At 43.0% G+C, this 24,733-nt stretch overlaps 1 protein-coding gene and 1 long non-coding RNA gene across 9 annotated transcripts in view; one reads left to right on the top strand and one right to left on the bottom strand.

Annotated features, from left to right (window-relative positions):
• The window catches only part of LOC308585315 (uncharacterized protein), a 472,994-nt gene that overhangs the window by 324,348 nt on the left and 123,913 nt on the right, over positions 1-24,733 (top strand). The gene's annotated exons all lie outside the window — the stretch shown is intronic.
• On the bottom strand, positions 22,387-24,239 carry LOC308585492. The gene is made up of 2 exons (XR_014007438.1): positions 24,067-24,239; positions 22,387-22,476 (listed from the first exon to the last, which is right to left on the bottom strand). It is a non-coding gene; the product is annotated as an uncharacterized lncRNA (long non-coding RNA).

The following is a 24,733-nucleotide window of genomic DNA, read 5'->3' as shown; positions in this document are numbered from 1 at the left end:
AATTATGGGAGTTACAGACTAATAACATTCAGAGGGCTACAGCTTTGTTCAGTCACTGAGGGCAAGCTTGAAGGACTTGCTTGCAAAAGCTCTTGGTCCTCTGAATTGTGACTGGGCCACTCGGGCCTTAATCTCTTTTTCTGGTAGCCACAAGGGAAATGATGGTTGTGGCAGATTTCTCTTTGGGACGGTGATCAAGCTTTCAGCTGCTCCTATAGCAACAAATATTTATTTTTAAAATTGCATTTTGCTAATAGCATCCTGAGTCACTGCTGCAGCATTTGGTGGGTGAGATGAATAGGGAGTATATTCTCCAGTGTGCGCCTAAAATACTTAAAATGCACAATGTATCTGCAGGGAAATGTAGAGAATATGCCATCTAAAATAGTTGGTTTTCTTAGAGTTCTTATAGCCTGAAGCAAAAGGATGCTTCTGTCAGACTTTTTTCCTAATTTACTTGTTTTAAATTGGCATTGCTTTAAATCTGCATTGTGTTCATATGGAAGGAAGAGGTGGTTTTCTTTTTAGGTTAAATAGCTTGGAATAGGCAGTTTCTTCCTAGAGAATCTGTGTTGCCATAAGGCTTCATCTAATTTTATAGTTCCATTATAAGGCCATACAGTCATCCAATTGTGTTACAGTGAACAACATGGAGAGAAACAGGATTGCAGTCACTGTCTCTACCAATTGACTGGTGTTCAGAACTTAAACATATATGAAGGACCAAGTTCATGTGATGCTAAACATGTCACTTGAAGCAGCATGAATATTTTGGGAACTGTAAATGCAGATCAGGTTCAGAGTCATGAGGAGGAGAGTCACCATTTCCTCTCATGCTACAGTCTCAATGACAATCTTAAAAGAGCACATGAGTGCACAGAACATGGGCCTCTCTTTTGTCTCTCACCCTGTGGTTAAAGAAAGACAAACCCATGTTCAACTTACAGTGTCACTAAAGCCCTCTGCTTAACAACCAACAGACCTGTAAGGTAGAAGGAAGAATCAGAGAGAACCATGAGCATAGTTCTGCCCCTTAGGTAGCCAACATGGTGCCTTTCAGATGTTTCTGGACCCAAACTCCCTTCTGCCCCAGATCACATGACCATTTGGTGGGTAACACATTGGCTAAGCCTGTTCTGTCCTTACAGTAGTGGTGGGGGGGAAGCAGGTATTGAGGCACTTTTTAATTTAAACTCGCCATAGGCAACCAAGTAGCTAATTCTAAGCCTATAAGATCCCAGTTTGATTTCAAAATGCAAATGTCTTCTGGCTGTCCAAGCAAATTGAGGGAATAGCTTCTTCCCATTTATCTGATTAGAAGCCTTTTGCTTTTCTTATTTACACATTTTGGGTTCAGGGAAGAGGTGGCTCAGATACTAAGTGGACAATGGAAATGTCAAAGATGTTGACATTTTTGAAATAACAGGCTTTTCTGATTGAGTTCCTTGCAGATGAAAGATGTGTGCCCACATGCCTGTCTCCCTTACCAAGCTGTGTCTCCTTTGCAGCCTCAGAGTGGTAGTGAAAGGGACAACATTGTGCACGTACCTACTCACCTTAGGAAGCCTTGTATTTCAAGGCCATGTTGGTCTCAAAGAAAACTTATATTCTTCCAAACATGTTAAGAATGTCACAAACATAATTCCCCCCCCCAACATATTTTTTCCAGCTTTGGTTAATTATTCTCACCACATTACCAATTTAGTATAATAGGATGCATTTTGATGCAATCTCTCCTATCCTGTAGAGCAGTGTTTCCCAACCTTTTTTGGGCAAAGGCACACTTGTTTGAGGAAAAAAATCTCGCAGCACACCACCATTACAGCCCCGTGACGTCAGCGTGCAGCGTCACGCCGGGAGGGACGCACGAAAGTGAAAGTTTTCAATTTTTTTCCCTCCCCCTTGCCGGGGAACCTCCAAGCTTTGGGGTGGGGGGGGGGAGGAGGCAGCAAAGCGAGGGACTGAGGGACGGCGGCAGCTGAGGCGGCGGCGGCTGTTGTGGTGGTGGCGGCGATAGCGGGCGGAGGAGGGGGCGGTGGCGGGGCCGAGGTGGCCGGCGGCGGCGGGGGAGGCGGCGGCGGGTGGAGCAGGAGGGCGGCCGAGGCCGGTGAGGGAGTAGGGTTGCCCGGGGCTTGAGGAGCCGTCGCCGGGAGTTGCTGCTGCTGTTGTTGCTGCTGCTGCCCGGACATGCCGGCCTCCTCCTCGTCCGCTGTCTCGCGCTCCTCCCTTTTGCACGCGCTGCCCCGCCACCGCCCCATTGGCTGGGTCCTGTCAGCTGATCCTGTGTTATTTCCTGTGTGTGTGTGTGAGGGGAGAATGGAGAGAGAAACCTCGGCACCACCACCGCGGAGCCGCCCCCGGCTCGACGCGGATCCTCGCCGCCGCCGCCTCTCACCGCCCGACTCGCCCGCCTCCCTCCCACGGCACACTAGCCAACGTCTCACGGCACACTAGTGTGCCGCGGAACACCGGTTGGGAAACACTGCTGTAGAGCACTTACAGTACTTTGAATGCAAAAGGGTTGTCAGGTTTAATCCCTGGCAAGTTCAAGTAGGGCTGGGAAAGATCCCCATCTGACACCCTAAAGAACTGCTCAATGTCAGTTTCCACAGTACTAACTTAACTGGACCAGTGGTTTAATATGTATCCTGTATAAGGTAAGTTGCTTAAATGTTACAGGCAAATAAAAATCTAGTTTCATGAAGACCCCAGGTGCTACTTAACAACTGTGTAGGCCAGAACCTATAGCACTGCAAGCTGTTTCCAAGAAATACACTGATCAATATTACTCATTTCATTTCATTTCATTTCTGAACTGCCTTCTCTTCCAAGGGAACCCAGGGTGATATACAATGGAAAGAATGAAGGAACAAGAACATCTCCTAATGCAGATAACAAAACATAGCTTTGAAATAGCAGAATACAAAGGTGTTTTTTCATGGGGACCGCATATATTTGTTGCACAATTTGATAAGTGCATTTGCTTATGTAGTTGTATAAGACAGTGTGGTAGGAATATGCCTTTTTAAAACAGGAGATAATGTAGTATATATTCCTAATACTTGAAGAAGCAAATACAATAAAAGTTGAAGCTGAAGTTAAGGAAGTCTCCATAAAACAAAGCAAAACCCCCTGAAATTAAAGTAATTAATTTTGAGACTTTTAATGAATAGTGTGAAAACATCTTTTTGGAGTAAAGTGTATTACAGAAAGCGTCTCATTAAGCTGGATAAATTGCAACATTAAGTGTCCATGGTTTAATAATGTGATTTTCTCTCCCTTTTATTAGAGAGAATATTTTTGAGTCATGTGCCATTACAGAAAATTAAATCAGTATCTCCAGCAACATTCAATTTAAAATCCAAAAACAACAACACATATCCTCCTTTCAAGGTTTAAAGAACTACATAATATTGGTTGGCTTCTTGATGCTTTTTATGAACTTTTTAGGTCTGATAGGAAAAACCTGGACATTTCTGTGAGTAATGATCTGTTGGCTTGAGTGGATCTGTTGGTCTGCGTATTTAGTTTAGTGATTGAACTCTTAATTTTAAAAGATTTCACCAGCGAAGGTTAGAGCCAAGTTCAAATGTTTACTGAGTGATCATCATCATGCAGTGACTGGAGTGGGGAAGGGCAATTGTACTTACTAGGAAAATGCATATGGACCTCCACATGAAGGCCATGGTACATGCAATATGCTACTGTATGTGGATAGGGGAGAGGAGGTATGTGTTTGATCCATGCACAGCTGATCACCAGTACAGGAAAACCAAACGGTGTTCAAGCTTCTCATAGGCATCTGGTTAGCTGCTGTGAGAACAGGATGCTGGACTACACGGGCCATTGGCCTGATCCAACAAGGCTTGTCTTAAGTTCTTAAACGGTTTTGGTTTGACATAAACGTTTCTCTTTCTGTTGACTGTATTTTTGTTATATTGACTCCTCTACCCCTTTGTTTTTGTTATATTTTATTTGTTTAATTATTTGGATTTTAAATTGTACAAATTGTTATCTCAGTTGTTTTGTAAGTCCTCCAAAGTAGCCAATGAGCAGGACATGGATACACTTTGTAAAGAATGAATGAATGAATGAATGAATGAATGAATGAATGAAATGGGCTTAGCCTTCCACGTGTGAGGTACCATAGCAGAAGGATGCTGCAGTTAACCTGACTAGAAGTCAACCTGGTCAGGTAAGAAAGGGCAGGGAAATGCTAGCGACACCAATGCTCAGCCCCAGTGGGTAAACCGAGGGAGGAAAGTGCCTTCATTCTTCCTCTTAAAGGATTCTAAGTTCATACAGGGTGAATGCCTGAAAAGCACTATTGACATACCACCAAAAAATAGATGTTTAGTTCATACTTTCCTCTTTATACTCTGCCTTTTCACTCAACGGGCATATAATGCAGCTTACAGCCGTAACATAAAATATTCTGTACAATCTGCAAACACAAAGTGACATTTCAGTAGAGAAAGCTTGAACAGGACTGTGTGATCCCCACTCCCCCAGATGAATTCTAAATGACATGGAACAGCTTTATAAGACAAAGTATGAAACTCCGCCAAATGGCTTCTTTTATGGCTACCTTAGATCCTTCAATCCAATGAAAAATTGAACACTTGCCTCATTCTACAGTTGAGTGACTTGCCTGAGTCATTGGTTCCACTTCTGGGAGCTTTGAACACAAGCCGTTTTGGTCACACTTTTTCCCTCTTAGGTATCCTATTCAGTGCTAAAGTATAAAATGGATTTCATTAAAAGTGAAAGTAATAGAAAGCTTACATAGTGCTCTTGTGATGCAAATATTAGATGAAATGACACATTGCATACTAAACGATTCCAGTTTTTCAAAGTCAGTATTGAGGCGTTGCATTTAAAGTAGTTGGAATAAATCAATAGCATACCTGCTGCAGCAAAACATCCAGGAGAATCTTTTGAGGGAAAGGAAATCTTTTGACATATCCATGCTGATGGCGGATATGGATAAAGTTTGCTGCTTGTGTCAAGAAACCTAATCTGCCCATAGGAAGCTGCCATTACTGATCAGTGATTCATCTCTAGCTCAATATTGTATACAGTGACTAGCAGCAGCTGTCAAGGGTTACAGACAAGGGGCTATTCCTATTCCTACATGGAGATGCTGGGGATTGAATCTCGGACCTTCTGCATGGAAGCAGATGCTCTACTACTGAGCTATGACCCTTTCTCAAATTTATCTACAGAATGGTGAAGTGGGCTTTGTGGTATGAGAGTCAGTGTTGCAGCCTGTCACTTACCATTTGGGGCAGAGCCACAGTACTAGCTTTCTAGTGGTTGTGTCACTGCCACTTACCACGAGGGGTGGTAGTGAGGCAACAGGGAGGTCAGAGTGGTGTGGGTGCGCCAGAAAAAAACAATCCTTTGCTTCTGCTAGTGTGCCTGCACTCAACCTCTCCCAGTAAGCAGGAACAATATCTCTGCTGGCATTGCATCTCCACCCCACTTCTGGGCAGAAGATAGCAGCACTACCCAGCTCACCATTAAAACTCCTAAAATGCCCCAACAACATCAGTCTATTGGTGTCTTGTTAGATGAATGGAGTCTGCATATACAGAGGCAGTGTATCAGAGGCATTGGGCCTGTAATTAGAATTAGCTGGATTAATTAGAATTAGGACTTGGGTCTGATCCTGTAAAGCAGTTCTTAGCTTGAGCATTGCTTTAGCAGATAGGCGCGCACGCGCACACACGAACACACACCATTTTCTGTATAAAATATGCATTTATGAAATGAAATGTTGCAATAAAAAGGGACTTCTGCATGATTAAGTGAGCAAGATAGGCTGCAATTCTAACCCTTCTTACCTGAGAGTAAGCCCCACTGAATTAAATGTGACTTGCAGTGGTACCTTTGGGTTACAGACGCTTCAGGTTACAAACTCCGCTAACCCAGAAATAGTACCTTGGGTTAAGAACTTGGCTTCAGGATGAGAACAGAAATCACGCGGCGGCAGTGAGAGGCCCCATTAGCTAAAGTGGTGCTTCAGGTTAAGAACAGTTTCAGGTTAAGAATGGACCTCCAGAGCGAATTAAGTTCTTAACCCGCGGTACTGTACTTCTTAGTACACATTTAAAATTGCAGCTGTAGAAGGTTTGTGGTGGGCCATTAGTCACATCATTAACTTTGCCTTTAAGGTGCCACAAGATTCTTCATTGTTTTTGCTGCAAATGGCTAGCAAGGCTGCACCTCTGGAAATTCATTCACTTTGAAAGGGAACACAGAGGGAAGATGACTGAATTGTAAATATTTGTTGGTGACTGAGATATGCATGTCTGTTGTGTACTATGATGTATTTTTTTATTAAAAAAAACCACGTGAGTGGTTGACAAAACAAGAAAAAGACTTGAGCAACATAGACAAATAGCAGCAGAATAGAAAATATCAGTTGAAAGTGTGAATGAATGTTGGAACAGACTGAGGCATTTTCATACATTTCTAGTGGCAAAGAAAATAACAAAACAATGCATACAAATCTATCTATCTATCTATCTATATATATATATATATATATATATATATATATATATATATATAAAATCAAAAACATATTAAGAACACCTGAAAACACTCAGAGCCGTATAAATATTAATTTCAAGGTTACCAGGAACCGTGTCCTTCAGCCATCAAATTGCCTAGGTGTAATAAACAGGCAGGTATTTTATATGGGAGAGGGGCCAAATAATCAACATGCTCTGTAGTTTAATTTTTAGCACCAGTTTTTATTTAAACTTCTTATAATTATTGCCAACCCAAAAACTGCTGGTGTTGCTACTTGAAGTTCTGCTAAGTTTGCTAACAGAAGAGTTGCCAGAAGAGATAAATATGTCTGAGTATTTAACATAAATATTGTGGCCAAAAAATCCTAAGACCACCTTTAATGCACCAAGAAGGAAGCAGGGGACTGCAGTTGGAAGCAAAACTAAATAAAGGGGCTTGTTGAAGATGTCAATGTTTAGTTTCAGAAGTATCCTAGGGAAATTATGCTACATAGGCCTGTACTGGTGCAGCTGAGATGTGCAGAAACCATGATGGATTGCATTATTGACGCTGAGTCCATACTGAATACAACATATTTAATGTACTTATGCAACTAAGGACCTAACTGCATGCTACATAAATGATGTGATTAGCAATCACATCTTAAGAGTTTGTTAAAAACAGCAACAAGTGTGTAGGGAAGTGGGGGCTAAGCCTTTGTTTCCCAGCCTCTCCTACAGACCAATTACCATTAGAGGGGAAAACTTCCCATTGGCTCCAGTGTTGATTGCAAAGGTGCTAGGTGGTTTTTACCAAGATCACAGCTGGAAAAAAAGACTTAAACCAACCTTCCTGGCACACAAGTGCTAGTCACAGCCACCCTACACATACAAACACACCTGGTCATTAATTTTTCAAAATTCACAGCATGACTGCTAATCACATCGTTCACATAGCATGCTGGTATGTTAACTGAGAGCAGCTACCTTGTCAAAAGCTTTGTAAGGAAAGGTAGGCTGAAATGACACTGGACATTTGCATGCTTTTCTCAAAAGAAGGAGGATAGGGAATCAGCATTAGAACATTGTGAACAAAGACACCTGCTAGATTAGCACAGATGGGCTTGTGATAACTTTATGAGCGCAGCCTAGGTTTGCCCATCACACAGGAAATTATCTGATTAATTTCAATATATAGTCAGTCTGCAAATATTAGTCTCCATTTGACATATTCCTAAGTATTTCCTCTGCTGGATCTTCAGATGGCTTAAATCAACGTAGTGCAGAACAAATTAAGGCTACCAGTAGGGATGGAAGGATTGGTCAGTTTTGATTCTCTTAGTTTCTCATTTTTCTAATCTTAAATTCAGCTGCCATGTTTCTACAGCAATTTGCAATTATTATTATTTTAACGATCATTATGGAAATGCTTCATTTTAGTACGATTTCTGCAGTTTTGATTAATAGATGTATCTTTTGCAAGTAGCTTCTAATATAATGCATTTTCTATGCTATCTTCAGTAATATATTCATTTCTATACGCATTTCCCCATAATATATCTTGTACTATACAAATAGTTTTGAGATACTTTTTGTGCGGTACATAGGAAACTGCCTTATACTGAGTCAGACCGTTGGTCCATCTAGCTCAGTGTTGTCTACACAATGGTTGTCAGAGGCTCCTCTGAGTTTCACTCTTTTAGCCATCCCGGGAAATCCCATAGCTGTCAACTTACAGATTTGAAAATAAGGGACCAGCAGCCTTGAAAATAAGGGACCAGCAGCCAAAATAAGGGACCTGCAGCCTCACCTGTTCCAGGCACTCCAGTCTTCCTGTCCTCCTGCAGTCTGGTCAAACTCATGCTGGTAGCTTCGAGAACACTGTCCAACCAACTTTGTAACCAGAAGTTCAACTGAATAGAATCTGAATCACATGCACCACAAGGCCTATGCAGCCTCAACTTAAGATGGCTCCCCGGCCTGGCTTTGCACTGCAAAGTTTGCAGCAGCACGTGCAACAAAATTGCGTCCAGCATTCAAAAAACCCCTCAGCTTGCATTAACTAGCCACACACAAAGCATGCAAGCTCCACCCCCAAGTCGTCATTCTTAGACTTCTTATTGGGTGGGCAACACAGCCAAGCAACACAGTTGGAGCCTCCCTCCTCCCTGGCCGGCAGGGAGGGAGGGAGAGGAGCTGCTTCCTTTGAAATTTAAGGGACATCATTTAAGGGACATCCATCAATAAGGGACAGCAGCGGGACATGGCGCTGGAATAAGGGACTGTCCCTTCAAATAAGGGACACTTGACAGCTATGGGAGATCCTGGAGCTTGTATACAAAGCATGTGTTTAATCACTGAGAATTGTGCTTTACCAGCGTGCAAGAGTACATGTGTGACACTGCAACACTGCAAAAAAACCCCAAAAATACAAAGATATTGAGGCTACCATATTATGATTGCTTTAACTATCCTCTTTTTTTGGTGGGGGGCAGTGTTTCTCTCTCTTTCTTTCTCTCTCTCTCTCTCTCTCTGTGCGCACGTGCATAGATCAGTGACATCAAGTGGAGGGTAGGTGCAAATTAAGTGAAGAAACTCAAAGCTGTAGCAAATTGAGCATGCTTCAATGCCAGAATTATAGAAATACTTCTGGTTAAATGGACTCTGGAAGAGTGAAAGAAGAAGAGGAGGAGTTTGGATTTCATATCCCGCTTTATCACTACCCGAAGGAGTCTCAAAGCGGCTAACATTCTCCTTTCCCTTCCTCCCCCACAACAAACACTCTGTGAGGTGAGTGAGGCTGAGAGACTTCAGAGAAGTGTGACTAGCCCAAGGTCTGCATGTGGAGGAGCAGGGAAGCGAACTGGTTCCCCAGATTATGAGTATGTTGCTCTTAACCACTATACCACACTGGGTGAATTTATGGAACACAAGGAATGCAATGTGGACAATCTATTGCTAGCCCACATTGAGGCAGTAATTGATGCAAAAGGGGCCCAAACCAAGTACTGAGTACATATGCATGCTTCTACTTCTCAGAGGTCCAATATTGCTCTATTTGCAATCCTTGTTTTGCTGATTTCATTTAATATTCTAATTTTCTGAGACTGTTAATTTTGGATTTTCATCAGCTGTACGCCATCATCATCACAATTATAACAAATAAAGGCTTGACATAACTCGCTTTGCATGTCATGAATCTCTCATATATTAGTTTTACCTTTTAAGTTGAATTACTGAAGTAAATGAACTTTTCCACGATATTCTAATTCTCCGAGTTTCACCTGTAAGACCACTCCATATATATTTGTGTAACTAAACAAATAATGCCATACTTCTTAAAAAGAAAGAAAAATCTTTGTAGCCAAGGTTTAGGCATCACATTGTGCTTCTCATCAAAGTCTGCTTTGCTTGCTTACTGTCTTTTGTGTATATTTAGATGCTGATTGAGCGAAATCTGGTGAATTAATTACTAGCATAATTATGTAGCATTGGTTAAATTATTCTCGCTTCCCTGATTGATGGGAGACAACTCAGCAGTTTTCCCACTCACACAAAGCTTTACCTGGCTCCAAGGCCTCATTTATTCAACCATTTTCAAGAAACTCCCACTGCCCATTTTTTTCAGGTATGCTGAGGGCATGATCCCTGCTCTTCCTGTGACTTTGGGCTTCCTGTCATGCCCACCACCACCTTTGCTCCTGAGCTCCAGGGGGCAGTGAAGGAGAACCAGAGATCAAAATGGGGCTCACAGTGGGTTCATTAGGGGTGGGGACACAGGCAAGGCTTGTCTGAGATGAGGCTCTTCAGGCTGCCTTTGGACTGGCATGGAGTATTAGAAAAGCTAGGAGCCAAATGGCTCCAGGGACTTGGGTTATGGGCGCCAAAACAGAATGTCTAGTCACCACTTGGGGGGGGGGGGTTTGGAAACACTTTATATTTATTATTTTGATAAGCATGAACTAAAACACAGTTCACCTAAGTGACACATTGTTAATATCACATTTTTAACATAAATTGTCAATACATATTAGGTATTTACAATAAAAATATTGGTACCATCCTTCAGTTTTCAAAACACTCTACTTAACTCCTTAACATCTATCCTTAACATATACTTCAAGGCTTCAAAACACATACATTTCTGTAATCCTTGAGTGTCAGCCAGGCACAAAAAAATGGCACCCAGACTTTTGTAGGTGCTCGCAAATGGAGAATCTTTAGGCACAAATTGTGTCTGGCGCCCTGCTAATTTTGAACCCTGCTAGCATGGTTTTCTCTTTGTCTTCAGTGGGAGCAGGATCTGAGTGAGCTGGGATCCTGACACTCATAGCATTAAACAGGTTGAAGCACCTTAAACTATAAAAAACTTTATATCATTTTTTGTGAATGGGATTTATATTTTCTTTTTGTGCGCTGTTGGTGTTTGACTGTGGATCACTTCTAAAACCTTGGTTGCCCTACATATGAATTGTACTGCTTTTATGAGCACTTGCAAAATACAAATTATTCAAGCTTCCTGACTTCATTTATAGCTACAGGGGATCCTCTCCCTCCCACCCTTCATCAATTTTTCACCTCTAATCGGGAGGTCTAAGGAATAAATACAGCCCTGGTGAAATAAGAGCTTCTTCTTTCTGTCTTTAATGATTGAGAATGTGTAATACTCATTTGGAGTGTAGTGTCCTTTTAATCAAAACAAATAGTGTAATTTCAGAGACCTACACCAGGTAACCTTTAGAAAGGAGGATAAAAATCATTACTGGGAGATAATAAAACAATAAAGCGAATCCATTTCTTTTCATTTCCCTGCATCCAGTGGCACTTCTATTCGTACAAAGATCAACCTGGATTAACTTCCATTCTCTTTGATTAGCCCTTATTAAGGTGATAGCATTTCTGCAGCACATCAGTGTTGGACATACACATACTTTTAACAACCACCGTGAAGATGTGAGTCGGGTGAAAGGGGAGCGGGAGCCTCGCACCTTCTGTACGTGGTGTTAAAGCCATTTCTCAGATGGAAAGTACAGTGGTGCTCCTGGGCATCTGTGGTTCAGGGCTTAATGTGAAGCTACATGCATACAGGGGTATTTAAGATCCATTGGCTGATTGTAATAAGAAAAAGAAGCTTTCAGCAGTTTGCAACTTTGATCTAGGAAAGCATGCTCAATCCTTTTTCCAGTCTTCACTTTCGGCTCCAGGTTGCACTTCTCCAGGAGGAGTCAAGGCGGGATCTTTTCTCAGAGTAAGGCAGGTGCTGCTGTTGCTTCACCACAGCAGCTAGAATTTTTATTTCAAGGTTAGTTAAAAGTTAATTTAGTAACTTTTAGTTTTAAACTAATTTTTTTAAAGAATTTCCAGCCGCAATAACAAGGCACTCTCCTGGGCCATCTTACCCATAACTTCTCACTCTATGGAAGGACCTCTTCCCCCAGCGTAAGAAAAAGAAGGGGAGGCAGAGGATCAGACCAATGGCCCATCTAGTCCAGCATCACGTTCTCACAGTGGTCAAGCAGATCCCTCAAAGGGAAGCCCACAAGGAAGAGCACTCTCCCCTTCTGTCGTTTCCAGCAACTGGTATTCAGAAACATTACTGCCTCCAGTTGTGGCTATCAATTGCCCTCTCCTCTGTCCATTTGTCTATATCTCCCAAAAGCTCTGTACATGAGCCATGCCAGAGTGGTGGGTGGCGGCAGCAGTGGTCAGTGAGGCAAATGAGTAGGGCTCTACCACCCCTGCCCTTACCATTTTATACGGTTGCTTCATGAAAGTACCAAGCCAGTGTGGTGTAGTGGTTAAGAGCAGTAGTCTCGTAATCTGGGGAACCGGGTTCGCGTCTCCGCTCCTTCACATACAGCTGCTGGGTGACCTTGGGCCAGTCACACTTCTTTGAAGTCTCTCAGCCCCACTCACCTCACAGAGTGTTTGTTGTGGGGGAGGAAGGGAAAGGAGAATGCTAGCCGCTTTGAGACTCCTTAAAGGGAGTGAAAGGCGGGATATCAAGTCCAAACTCTGGGGAGACAGGAAGCATGAAATTCCAAATGCTGCATACTAGTTGTAGAAAAGAAGTGTGGTTGGTAGGAAGAGAGACAAAAGAACTTGTATTGAAATGGATTGTGCCTGGGAGAAGCCAGGGAACCAGTAATAATTGTTCTACATGTAAAACAGACAGATTAAACACTGCATAATTGACAGCTTCCCTCACAAAGAAAAAAAATGATTTGGTAAGAGTTGAAAAATGAATGAATTTTATTGAAGGAGTGATTGTATCCCACTGGAGGAAGATTTTAACGCATACATGTATGTTCTGACAAGGACACTGCATTGTTAAGAGACTTAGTTTTACCTACTTCAACTTAGGTGTACCTACTTCTCAAGCTTCTTTTATGCAGATTGAGGCCATTGGGGAAACTGAATGAAATCTAATTCAAAAAGAAGGAAAAGGTAGTGGAGTGATGATGCACTGCTCACCTTATAGCTAGCCAAATAAAATAAATTAAAATGGGCAGGCCAGTTGTTGGAGAATTTAGTTTCCTCCAGCACTGAGAATCTTGGGAGCCTAGTCAAACATCTATTGAATTAAAATCTCTTCACTGTTGCTTTTTAGGTTTGAAAAAAAAACACATGATAAAGGTGTGCCAAATGAACTGTATGGACAAAGTAGATAGAGAGAGGTTTTTCTCCTTCTCTCATTTCAGGAGGACATGGGATAATCCAATGAAGCGGAATGTTGGAAGATTCAGAAGAGACCAAAAATAAATACAGTGGTGCCCCGCAAGACGAATGCCTCGCAAGACGAAAAACCCGCTAGACGAAAGAGTTTTCCGTTTTTTGAGTCGTTCCGCAAGACGAATTTCCCTATGGGCTTGCTTCGCAAGACGAAACTTCTTGCGAGTTTGTTTCCTTTTTCTTAAAGCCACTAATAGCCGCTAAGCCACTAATAGCCGTGCTTCGCAAGACGAAAAAACTGCAAGACGAAGAGACTCGCAGAACGGATTAATTTCGTCTTGCGAGGCACCACTGTACCGTATTTTTCGCTCTATAGCAGTGTTTCCCAAACTTTTTTGGGCAACGGCACACCTGTTTACTGAAAAAAAATCTCGCGGCACACCACCATTAAAGCCCCGCCCCGTGACGTCAGCGCGCAGCGTCACGCCGGGAGGGACGCACGAAAGTGAAAGTTTTTTCCCTCCCCCCTCAGTCCCTCGCTCGGAATTCAGCTCGTTTGGGGCATCGCTCCGGCTGCTCCCTCTCCCGCCGCGCAGGAGCGATGCCTCTCTCTGGCTCTCCCTCCGCGCAGGCTGAGGGAGGGAGGGAGGTGCGCGTGTGACCCGTCTCTGCTGGGAGACCAAACCAGGCAGCGCTGGCTGCCGGCTGCGAGGAGGAGCGCCAGGCAGCAGCAGGAGGCGCGGCCTCTCCTCGCCGCCTCTCGCCGCCCGACTCGCCCGCCTCCCTCCAGGCATCTCGCGGCACACCAGCCGATGTCTCACGGCACACTCGTGTGCCGCGGAACACCGGTTGGGAAACACTGCTCTATAGGACACACTTTTCCCCCTTCAAAAATGAAGGGAAAATGTGTGTGTGTCCTATGGAGTGAAGACGCCATAGCCCCGCGACCCTCTCCCGGCTGGAGAGGTGACACGCGACTATGGCAGCAGTCTCTCCGCTGCTCCCTGACCTGCTCTTTGGGGCTGGTGGTGGGCTTCCCCCCACCAGCCCCAAAGAGCAGGTCGAAAGGAACCTGAAGCCTGGAGAGCGAGAGGGGTCGGTGCGCACCAGGCTTCCAAGGTAGCCGCTTGAACGCACCTTAAACGGCACCTTGTTTTAGAGCGGGAAAACAAGAGGGGGGAAATTCTCCCCCTCTCTGCCCAGCGCCTCCTGCCGCTTCACTGAAGGGGTGCTGGGCAGAGAGGGGGAGAATTATTTTTTCTTGTTCTCCCCCCCCCTCTAAAACAAGGTGCGTCCTATTGTCCGGTGTGTCCTATGGTGCGAAAAATACGGTAAATCACAAGATGTAGTGATGGTCACCAATGTGAATGGTTTTAAAAGAGGGTAAAGCAAATTAATGGAGGATAGGAAATCCAATGGCTACTAGTCATAAAAGCTATGTTCTGCCTCCGGTGTTGGGGGCAATATGTCTTTGAACAATGGTTGTTGTGAATTTCATAGGCATCTGGTTCGTCACTGTGGGAACAGGAAGCTGGACGATGAGCCTTTGGACTGATCCAGCAGGGTTTTCCTTATGTTCTTAATTATCCAAATAACTTGAGTGTTTCAACAGCTGGGAGTGTTTCATTATCTTCTTCTCCTTATTGGGAGAATGTACCTATATTACAAATTAAAACACAACTATTACTTTTGGGGTGGGGAGGGAATATAGATGTCTCTTGTTCTTTCTAGTCTTGTGTGGCTCACCAGTAGGGGTGCTTCAGAAGTCAGTCCTATTGAATTCATCAAGGCTTAGTTACAGGTAAACAGTGTTAGGATTAGCAGTCCAATTCAGTTATTTCCTGCCTAGGAGGCTTTCAAACAGAAGGGTACCTGATCTATAAACATTGGATTTCACTGATTTTACCCCAGAGAATCAAGATGAGTAATGTTAATATAACTAATGAAAATGTTTACATTTTGAAAATACAAATTGAATTGAGTAAGGTAGATTTCCAAACATGAATTAGACCTTTGACATCTGATGCATCTCCTCCACTTATGTAGAATATTTTGTTCCAACAGATGCTTCCACCAATGGAAGGGAAGGGTAATTTCTTCCATGCTGTTCTGGAGAGTCCCCAACCTTCTGGAATAGATTTTTCAGGGTGTGCAAGAGGCTGCAACAAATATGGAAATTTTGTGAAATTTGCCTTCCCTCCTCTTACATTAGTAAAAGAGTCAGACCACTGGCTGATGATGTATAAATATTTGTTCTTCCTTAGATTTAATTTTTGTATCCACATAAATAGAGAGGTTTCGCTTCTCTCTAATCGTGCCTGATGATCACATGTCTATGTCGCTGTGTGTACATACAGTGGAATTTGAGGGACAAGATGTGTACTTGCACTTTTCCTAAAGGAAAGAGATCTTTGTGGGACACTGTAGAGTGTGATACATCATACTAATGAGGTGGTGGGCTGTTTTATGCTTCACAGTGGAGTTTTTCCTTTGTTCTGCTGATTTGAATCCCTGTTGAACTTGTATCAATAAGACCAGGCATACACTGAATATATGGCAGTTTTCTCTTTTTTACTGGAGCAAGTTGCAGGGGATGTGGTGCTACCAGTCGTTTTATACCATGGTTATTCTTAAGGGAGAAGTGAAATTGATCATATGTAGCTCAGTGGTAGAAGATATGCTTTGCATGCAAAAATTTCCAGGTTCAATCCCATGTGTCTCTAGGTAGGACTAGGAAAAGCTCCTTCCTGTCCCAAACCCCAGTGAGCTGCTAATTGATCTCATGATGATCTCTTTTACTGAGGAAGTAAATATGATTTGAGCGTGTCTGCATATTATGTACAGTAGGCAGATATAATGGGATATCCTGGACTGTGCCACCTTGGGCTGAAGGTAGTATGTCATAGGTAAAAGTAAAGGTACCCCTGCCCGTAGGGGCCAGTCTTGACAGACTCCAGGGTTGTGCGCTCATCTCACTCTAGAGGCCGGGAGCCGGCGCTGTCCGCAGACACTTCCGGGTCACGTGGCTAGCGTGACGAAGCTGCTCCGGCGAACCGGCACCAGAGCAGCACACGGAAACGCCGTTTACCTTCCCGCTATAAAGCGGTACCTATTTATCTACTTGCACTTAAGGGTGCTTTCAAACTGCTAGGTGGGCAGGAGCTGGGACCGAAAGACGGGAGCTCACCCCGCCGCGGGGATTCGAACCGCCGACCATGCGATCGGCAAGTCCTAGGCGCTGAGGTTTTACCCACAGCGCCACCCGCATCCCTTCCCAATAATTTCCCAAAGCTTTTCTCTCTCTCCCCCCCCCATTTAAATACTTTATTGAAATTCATAGATAACATACACAACATACTAAGATGAAAACAATCATGTACTAATAATCTTGTATATGTTTACAAAAAAAAATTAAATTAAATTTATGCAATCTCTTTTTTCCTATCTTTTTTGCTAACATAGAATAGATTTCCTATCATTTCCCGATGCATATAACCTTTCTGGTGATGAATGTACTTATCATTATTACCTTACTCTTTCTGTACTTTCTAATACTTTCTTACAAAAATTCATAACTTTTTTCTTGTTTCTTAACAGTTTGTTTAGACAAGGGTCATTCAAACACTGCCATAGATATTGTACCGCTGTTATTCTGTAGATATCTCTTATACATATCCCATTTTTTAATAAATTATTGTCTTGTATTACCTCTTAGCCTGTTAGCCAATTGTGCCATTTCCGCATATTCCAGTAATTTGCACTGCCAATCTGATAAGGTTGGAACTTTTCCCCCTTTCCAATTCATTGCGATCAGTATTTGGGCTGCAGCCTTTGCATATAGAAAAATTTCTCATAGATTTTTTGGAATGTCTTTACCGAAAATTCCAAGCAGAAAGGCTTCTGGCTTTTTTAAGAATGTTAACTTAAGATTTCCCAAAGCTCTTCAAGAAAACAACAACAAAAACAAACCCAGGCATGTAGTTAATATATGGTTAGCACATCAGATAGAGAAGGGGGTCTCACAGCTAGTGCCTGTGGGTACACATGTGCCTGCAGAGGCCTTCCCTGTTGCCACAGGGTCCTATCATCCAACTAAAATTTGGCTTGAAAATCACCCCATTGTAGCCAATAGAATAGGGTATGATATGTACTTAATTGAGGGTGATGTGTGAGTTCCCCATGACAGTTTCACCCGTCTGCAAGTGGGCCCATGGACCCCAAAAAGTTGGTGATCCCTGAGATAGAGACCTAGCATAGCTCTCTTCTTCATATGCTTGTTTATTATATGTGCAGAATATAATAGATAGACAGATGAAAATTAAGAGAGCATTCACAAACATGACCTTGCGCCTCACTTGCAGTCATCTGTTATCTCAGTCTAGTATCTTATTCTGCACAATGTATAGAAACAATCTTTGACAGAACAATATGCTCCTTTTGTGGAGTTGTTGCTTTCTTCCTTTTTAGGTGTCAGAATGCTGGGGGCTGTCATGTACTGGAGATGTTGCTAAGACAACCAGCTACTACAACAGAGTTTTGCTTGAAAAGGTGGCAGGCCAGGGACATTGTTAAGCCAGGAGCTTTTGACATCCTGTGGAAACATATCTTTCCTGACAGCAAAAAAAATATATGGACAGTAGTCATTATTTCGGGGAGAAGTCACGAAGGAACAGCCTCCCTTCTCATCAAACATACTTTTGTATGATTTCTACCTTGTCTCCCAGCTAGCTTTTAAAAATACTCTCCAGCTCCACAGCAAACAAAAGTTCTTGTTTTCTGAAACTCCTAAGGTACCAGAAAGCAAAGTTGCTTCTTGTAAGCAACAACAAGATTGCATTAAAAGTGTCCTCTTTTAAGGATTTTTTAAAAAGCCAGCAGTAGGACAACACGACTCTTTTCCTCAGTTATCCCAGTTTTTTATTCAGTGGATGTCCTTCCTTTTTCCAGGAGGGTGTGGAGGGACCCGGGTATTTCGTAGGGTTGTGCACTGGTTTTGACCAAGGTGCAAATCCCAAGCCAAATTGGGCCTATTCAGAGAGATTTGGGCATTGTTCAAGGTGGGTTGAGACAGCCAGAAATCACTACAGTCACTTTTGATGGCCCAGAGTGCTCCAGGGCTGCCAGGGGGTGGCACATCAGGCAGGAAGGAGAAAGTAGGTGCCCTACAATGCTCCATCTTGCAGGATCACCACCTTCATTCAACAGCTGTTCAGCTGAGGCATCAGTCCTGTGCGGTGCTTACTTGCAAGCAGTTTCCCTGCAGAGAAGTTGATCGTAAAGGAGCATCCTGCAGAATTGAGCCTCACTGCAGGGGAGGGCAGTGGAGAAGACAAATATGTTTTCTCCCTCATGACTCTCTGGGCATCAGAGGGGCAGGGGGCATTGGAGAAGGAGGAGGGAGGTGGGTGACAAGGGTTGGAAGCAGCGAGTGGTGCGTGTGTCTCAGGACTGAATCTGTCGCCCCTCCCAGCTGTGGCCCTCATGGGAGAGCCAGCCCTGCTTACCAGGCCCCAGAGTCCAGCATTCCAAACTGCCTCTCACTTCTCTCACTCAGTGCTGTAGACAGCTTCTCTCCCCGTCTCTTCAGCTTGAGCCAAGTGATTCAACTACCTGAGCAAGTTTTCAGTCACCAAGCTACTCTGCCTTCCTTTCAAGTCTTTTTTCTTCTTCCTCGATCCTCATCCTCTCGTGTCTTCTTCTGACTGTTCACTATGAACACCAGCCAACATGGAATTTCACCTCACCAGGCAGAAGACATCCCCCATCAAACACATTGCAAATGACAGAATGCATTATTCAAGACCCATCAAAACACAGTTAAAACACAGTGGATTTTTTATAGAGGGAGCCAGGGGAGCCAGTATCCCAAGCCTCTTGTTTCCCCTACCTGTAAGGGTTATTGGGGGGAAGGAGACTGTCACGATTCTAAGATCAGAGCCAGCTTCCTTCTATGTGAGAGTAGCAGTTGAGGTGGAACCAGACTCTAAGAACAGGGAACACTGTGGTTTAAGTGTGTCATCTAGGTGGCCACTGTGTGAACAGGATGCCAGACTACATGGGAATTTGGCCTGAATTTGATCAAGCGAGGCTCTTCTTATGCTCTTACGATATTATCAGAGCTGTGTTTGTTCCCAAAAAAAGTCATAATATGACTGTGCTTTACTTTTAGTTCATAACTTTATGAGGTGATATTTCCCCCTTCTCTTCCTTGTTACTCGCCATGGTGCGGTCACACAAAGATATTCCAATTTCTGACATTTAAAATCATAGAATCATAGAGTTGGAAGAGACCACAAGGGCCATCGAGTCCAACCCCCTGCCAAGCAGGAAACACCATCAGAGCACTCCTGACATATGGTTGTCAAGCCTCTGCTTAAAGACCTCCAAAGTAGGAGACTCCACCACACTCCTTGGCAGCAAATTCCACTGTCGAACAGCTCTTACTGTCAGGAAGTTCTTCCTAATGTTTAGGTGGAATCTTCTTTCTTGTAGTTTGGCTCCATTGCTCCGTGTCCGCTTCTCTGGAGCAGCAGAAAACAACTTTTCTCCCTCCTCTGTATGACATCCTTTTATATATTTGAACATGGCTATCATATCACCCCTTAACCTCCTCTTCTCCAGGCTAAACATGCCCAGCTCCCTTAGCCGTTCCTCATAAGGCATCGTTTCCAGGCCTTTGACCATTTTGGTTGCCCTCCTCTGGACACGTTCCAGTTTGTCGGTGTCCTTCTTGAACTGTGGTGCCCAGAACTGGACACAGTACTCCAGGTGAGGTCTGACCAGAGCAGAATACAGTGGCACTATTACTTCCCTTGATCTAGATGCTATACTCCTACTGATGCAGCCCAGAATTGCATAGGCTTTTTTAGCTGCTGCGTCACACTGTTGGCTCATGTCAAGTTTGTGGTCAACCAAGACTCCTAGATCCTTTTCACATGTACTGCTCTCAAGCCAGGTGTCCCCCATCTTGTATTTGTGCCTCTCATTTTTTTTGCCCAAGTGCAATACTTTACATTTCTCCCTGTTAAAGTTCATCTTGTTTGTTTTGGCCCAGTTCTCTAATCTGTCAAGGTCGTTTTGAAGTGTGATCCTGTCCTCTGGGGTGTTAGCCACCCCTCCCAGTTTGGTGTCATCTGCAAATTTCATCAGGATGCCCTTGAGTCCATCATCCAAGTCATTGATAAAGATGTTGAATAAGACCGGGCCCAAGACAGAACCCTGTGGCACCCCACTAGTCACTCTTCTCCAGGATGAAGAGGAACTATTGATGAGCACCCTTTGGGTTCGGTCAGTCAGCCAGTTACAAATCCACTGAGTGGTAGCATAGTCAAAACCGCATTTTACCAGCTTCTTTACAAGTATATCATGGGGCACCTTGTCGAATGCCTTGCTGAAATCAAGGTAGGCTACATCCACTGCGTTGCCTTCATCTACCAGGCTTGTAATTCTGTCAAAAAACGAGATCAGGTTAGTCTGACATGACTTATTTTTCAGAAATCCATGCTGACTATTGGTGATCACAGCATTTCTTTCTAGGTGATCACAGACTGTTTCTTGGATGCAGTTCATCTGGCCCTGGAGACTTGAATACATCTAAACTAGCCAAGTATTCTTGTACTATCTCCTTAGTTATTCTGGGCTGTGTTTCCTTTGCTGAATCATTTGCTCCAAATTCTTCAGGTTGGGCATTGTTTTCTTTATCGGAGAAGACTAAGGCAAAGAAGGCATTGAGGAGTTCAGCCCTTTCTGTGTCCCCTGTTTGCATTTCACCATCTTCTCCTCTGAGTGACCCCACTGTTTCTTTGTTCTTCCTTTTGCTACGGACATACCCATAAAAGCCTTTTTTGTTGCTTTTAACCTCTCTAGCAAGCCTGAGTTCATTCTGTGCTTTAGCTTTTCTGACTTTGTGTCCACATGTGCTGGCTATTTGTTTGAATTCCTCTTTGGTGGTTCCCCCCTTCTCCATTTTTTGTACACATCCTTTTTTAATCTTAACTCAGTTAAAAGTTCTTTAGATAGCCACCCTGGCTTCTTTAGGCACCTTCCATGTTTCCGTCTCATTGGTATTGCCTGACGTTGTGCTTTTACTATCTCCCTCTTAACAAACTCCCAGCCATCATGAACTCCTTTTCCTTTTAGTATTACTGTCCATGGGATCTCACCCAGCACTTCCCTAAGTTTTATGAAGTCGGCTTTCTTAAAGTCAAGAAATTGAGTCCTAGTATGCTTGGCTGCTCCTTTCCGTTGTATAGTAAACTTCAGAAGAGCATGATCACTCGCGCCTAATGATCCTTCCACTTCTACCCCATTAACCAGGTCATCAACATTGGTTGGGACCAGATCTAAAATGGCTGTTCCTCTTGTTGCTTCTCCCATTTTCTGGACAATGAAGTTGTCTGCAAGGCCAGTGAGGAATCTGTTTGACCTTATGCTCTTGGCTGAGTTTGACATCCAACAAATATCCGGGTAATTGAAGTCCCCCATTACTACTATCTCCCTTCCTTTTGCATGCTTGGCCATCTGTTCCAGGAAGGCATCATCTATGTCCTCCGTTTGGCTTGGGGATCTATAGTAAACTCCCACAATGAGGTCTCTGTTATTCTTCTCTCCCTTAATTTTGACCCAAATGCTCTCACTTTGGCTTTGAGGTTCTAAATCTTGGATCTCTTCACAGGTATACACATCCCTGACATATAACGCCACTCCTCCTTTCTTGTCTGGTCTGTTTCTCTGAAATAGATTGTATCCCTCCATTATTACATTCCAATCGTGGGACTTATCCCACCAGGTTTCAGTGATGCCTGTTATGTCATATTTAGTTTGCTGTACCAAGAGCTCAAGCTCATCTTGTTTATTTCCCATAAAGATTATCAACAGTTTCTATCTTTTCTGGCATGTAAATGGCAAAATAATAATTAGGGTTTTTTTTGGCACATCATTGATTAACTTATTTATAAGTATTTAAGTGCTGTCAGCTCTGTTCATAATTCATATGGAGAGCCTTCATAATTCATGAGGAGAAGCACCTTAAATCCAGCATCCAGTGGCAGCTTCTCTCCCAGGGTCAACAGCCACTTCATGAGATTATTTTCCCCAGAACTACAGTATAGGAGGAACATGCAGTACATGCAGCAGTGCTAAGCCTGATTTCCTCCATACAAGTGCTATTTTTAAAGGAGAGGGGACAATGACAAAGTAAATGTAGTCACACATTTAATGGATTGTCTCTTTCATCCATTAGACAGTAAGCTCCTCAGGGCAGGAACCTGTCTTCTTTACAGTTACCCTACAAAGGAGCAGGCACATCAGTGACTGGTGTTACATGAATAACAACAAGCATGGTAATTTGTATGATTTATTTGCAAGTGACGCTTTCTCAGAGAACAACTAATGACGGTAATTTTGAGAACTACAGAAGCCAATGTACCACACTTTTTCCATTCTAAGAAATAATAACAATAGGTCTGCCACTGATGAGCATGGCTGTCAATTATGAAAGTTCAAACCTAGGTTGTAATATTTGACATAACTTTGTGGGTATCCCAGATTTCCAGCCAGCATATAATCAGAGTAATATACAAGGGGAAGTTGGGAGAAGACTGGCTTGCATTAAAAAATATAATAAATTGAATGCTACAAGTCTGAAGTGAAAATGATTTGTTTATGTTCTTTTGGAGTAAAATATGTTTTAATTTTTCCATCTGCATTGCTGCAATGATTTGAAAGCCAGATCACGTCTACCCAGTAGCATTATTACAAAACTGGAATTAAAGCTCAGCCTACTCAATCTATCTGTATCGTAAAGCAGTCAAGAAAACGCTGATGGTGGTTGAACACTTGATAGTTTGTCAGGCTTTATGAACTAATGGAGTGTAGATCATCAATAATTATGTTAATAATGGATTTATGGTACTATTTTTAAACAAAGGAATAGTGTAAGGAATATGCCTGAATGACTGATTATGAAAGAACCATAACACCCCCACCCCCACCTCCACCCCCGTGTATGTGTGTGTGTTGTAAATTCTGAGGAGTGAAATTCACTCAGTTATGGGAATGAATTATATGTGATTTTTAAAAAAAGTATAATTCAGTGAATATTGCACTAAAGTACACCATACCAAATTGCTCTTTTTTTTTTGCTTGAAAATAGTCTGAATAATCCCCCCCCTCTCCTTTAGGTAGTAGTCTTTGGGACAAACTGAGAATATGGGGAACTGACTCATTACTGTTCATCCTTTCCTGCCTCTTTATGATTCTCTCTTGCTTGCTTTTATTACGACCACAATAAGAACACAAGATACATCCTTCCAGGTCAGGCCATCTAGTCCAACATCCTGTTCTCACAGTGGCCAACCAGATACCTATGGGAAGTCTGTAAGCAGGACCTGAGTGCAGCAGCACTCTCCACACTTGTGTTCCTGAGCAAATGGTTTTCAGAGGCCACATCGCCTGCACTTCTCAGTAACACTGTGCAGATGTTCTGAATTGGTATAGTGGATACATTGTGGGTAATGGTCATGTTGACGCTATCCTCTCTTTGGGCCCAACTTGCATTTCTTGAGACCTTGTGCATATGCAACGTTAGAATACCTAGAAGTTGGGAACTCTTACGGGGTGGAGTCAACAGCAATGAAAGCCCAGTGTGAATATAATATATACACTTGCACTGCCAGTCAAAGGTGGCAGTAATGTCACAGTAATCAAGTGATGTTGCAGTCACGGCAACAGAACAAGGCTGGGGTGGGAGGCAAGTCCCCAGAATTCCAGCCATCATGGGTTTGATCCCCGTAGCCAGGAAGAGATGTAATGCTTCTGTGGCAATGGAATCAATATGGGGCTTTGCCCAAAGAATATCTCAGGTCCCTGGGCCTACCTTGACACTCCCCCAGTGTAAACATATTTCAGACTTTTCACTGATCAACAACATGAAGCTGCTGCAGCTGGGGGGGGGGCGGTCTTGTAATCAATTGAAAATTAATAACTGTGAAGGAAGCCCTCATTTTCAGGTGAATTTACCATTTTCCATCAACTATAGTCAGTGGAATGATCTGCAAAAGAAACCCAGGAATATTGATTGAGAAGTATGCATGAAATGAGTTTTTTTGGTGGCATCTGTTTATCTACTGCACTATTGTATCCATACGTAAGCAGAAATCTGCTCCTAGATTTTAGGAGCAATCATGCCAAATTTGGTTACAATATCTAAAGTGGTGTCCAAATACACAGCGAACAAACATACAACTTTCCAAAATATATAGTAGATTTGCTGAAAAATCCTTAGCTGAGGGACTTGGGCTTCCTCCTACTCCTCCATATACACTACATCAGAAAGGTAGTCCCACTGAAATAGTAAAATGATGGATTGTTGGCTTGGGATCCTAACTAGCTTTTAAAATTCTAATCTTTGACTGCTTTCTGCTTTTTCATGTGCATGAGTTTGTGAATGTTGCATGGTTTATTTCATAGTTTCTATTTTCACATTTTTTATTTGTGCTAATCCTCTTGCAGTGTTAACTGGAAACAGTGAGGTGTAAAAAAAC

The sequence above is a fragment of the Podarcis bocagei genome (assembly GCF_964188305.1).
Source record: "Podarcis bocagei genome assembly, chromosome: 4".
In the NCBI taxonomy this organism is placed as follows: Eukaryota; Metazoa; Chordata; class Lepidosauria; order Squamata; family Lacertidae; genus Podarcis; species Podarcis bocagei.
This window is presented reverse-complemented; position numbering and strand designations above follow the sequence as displayed.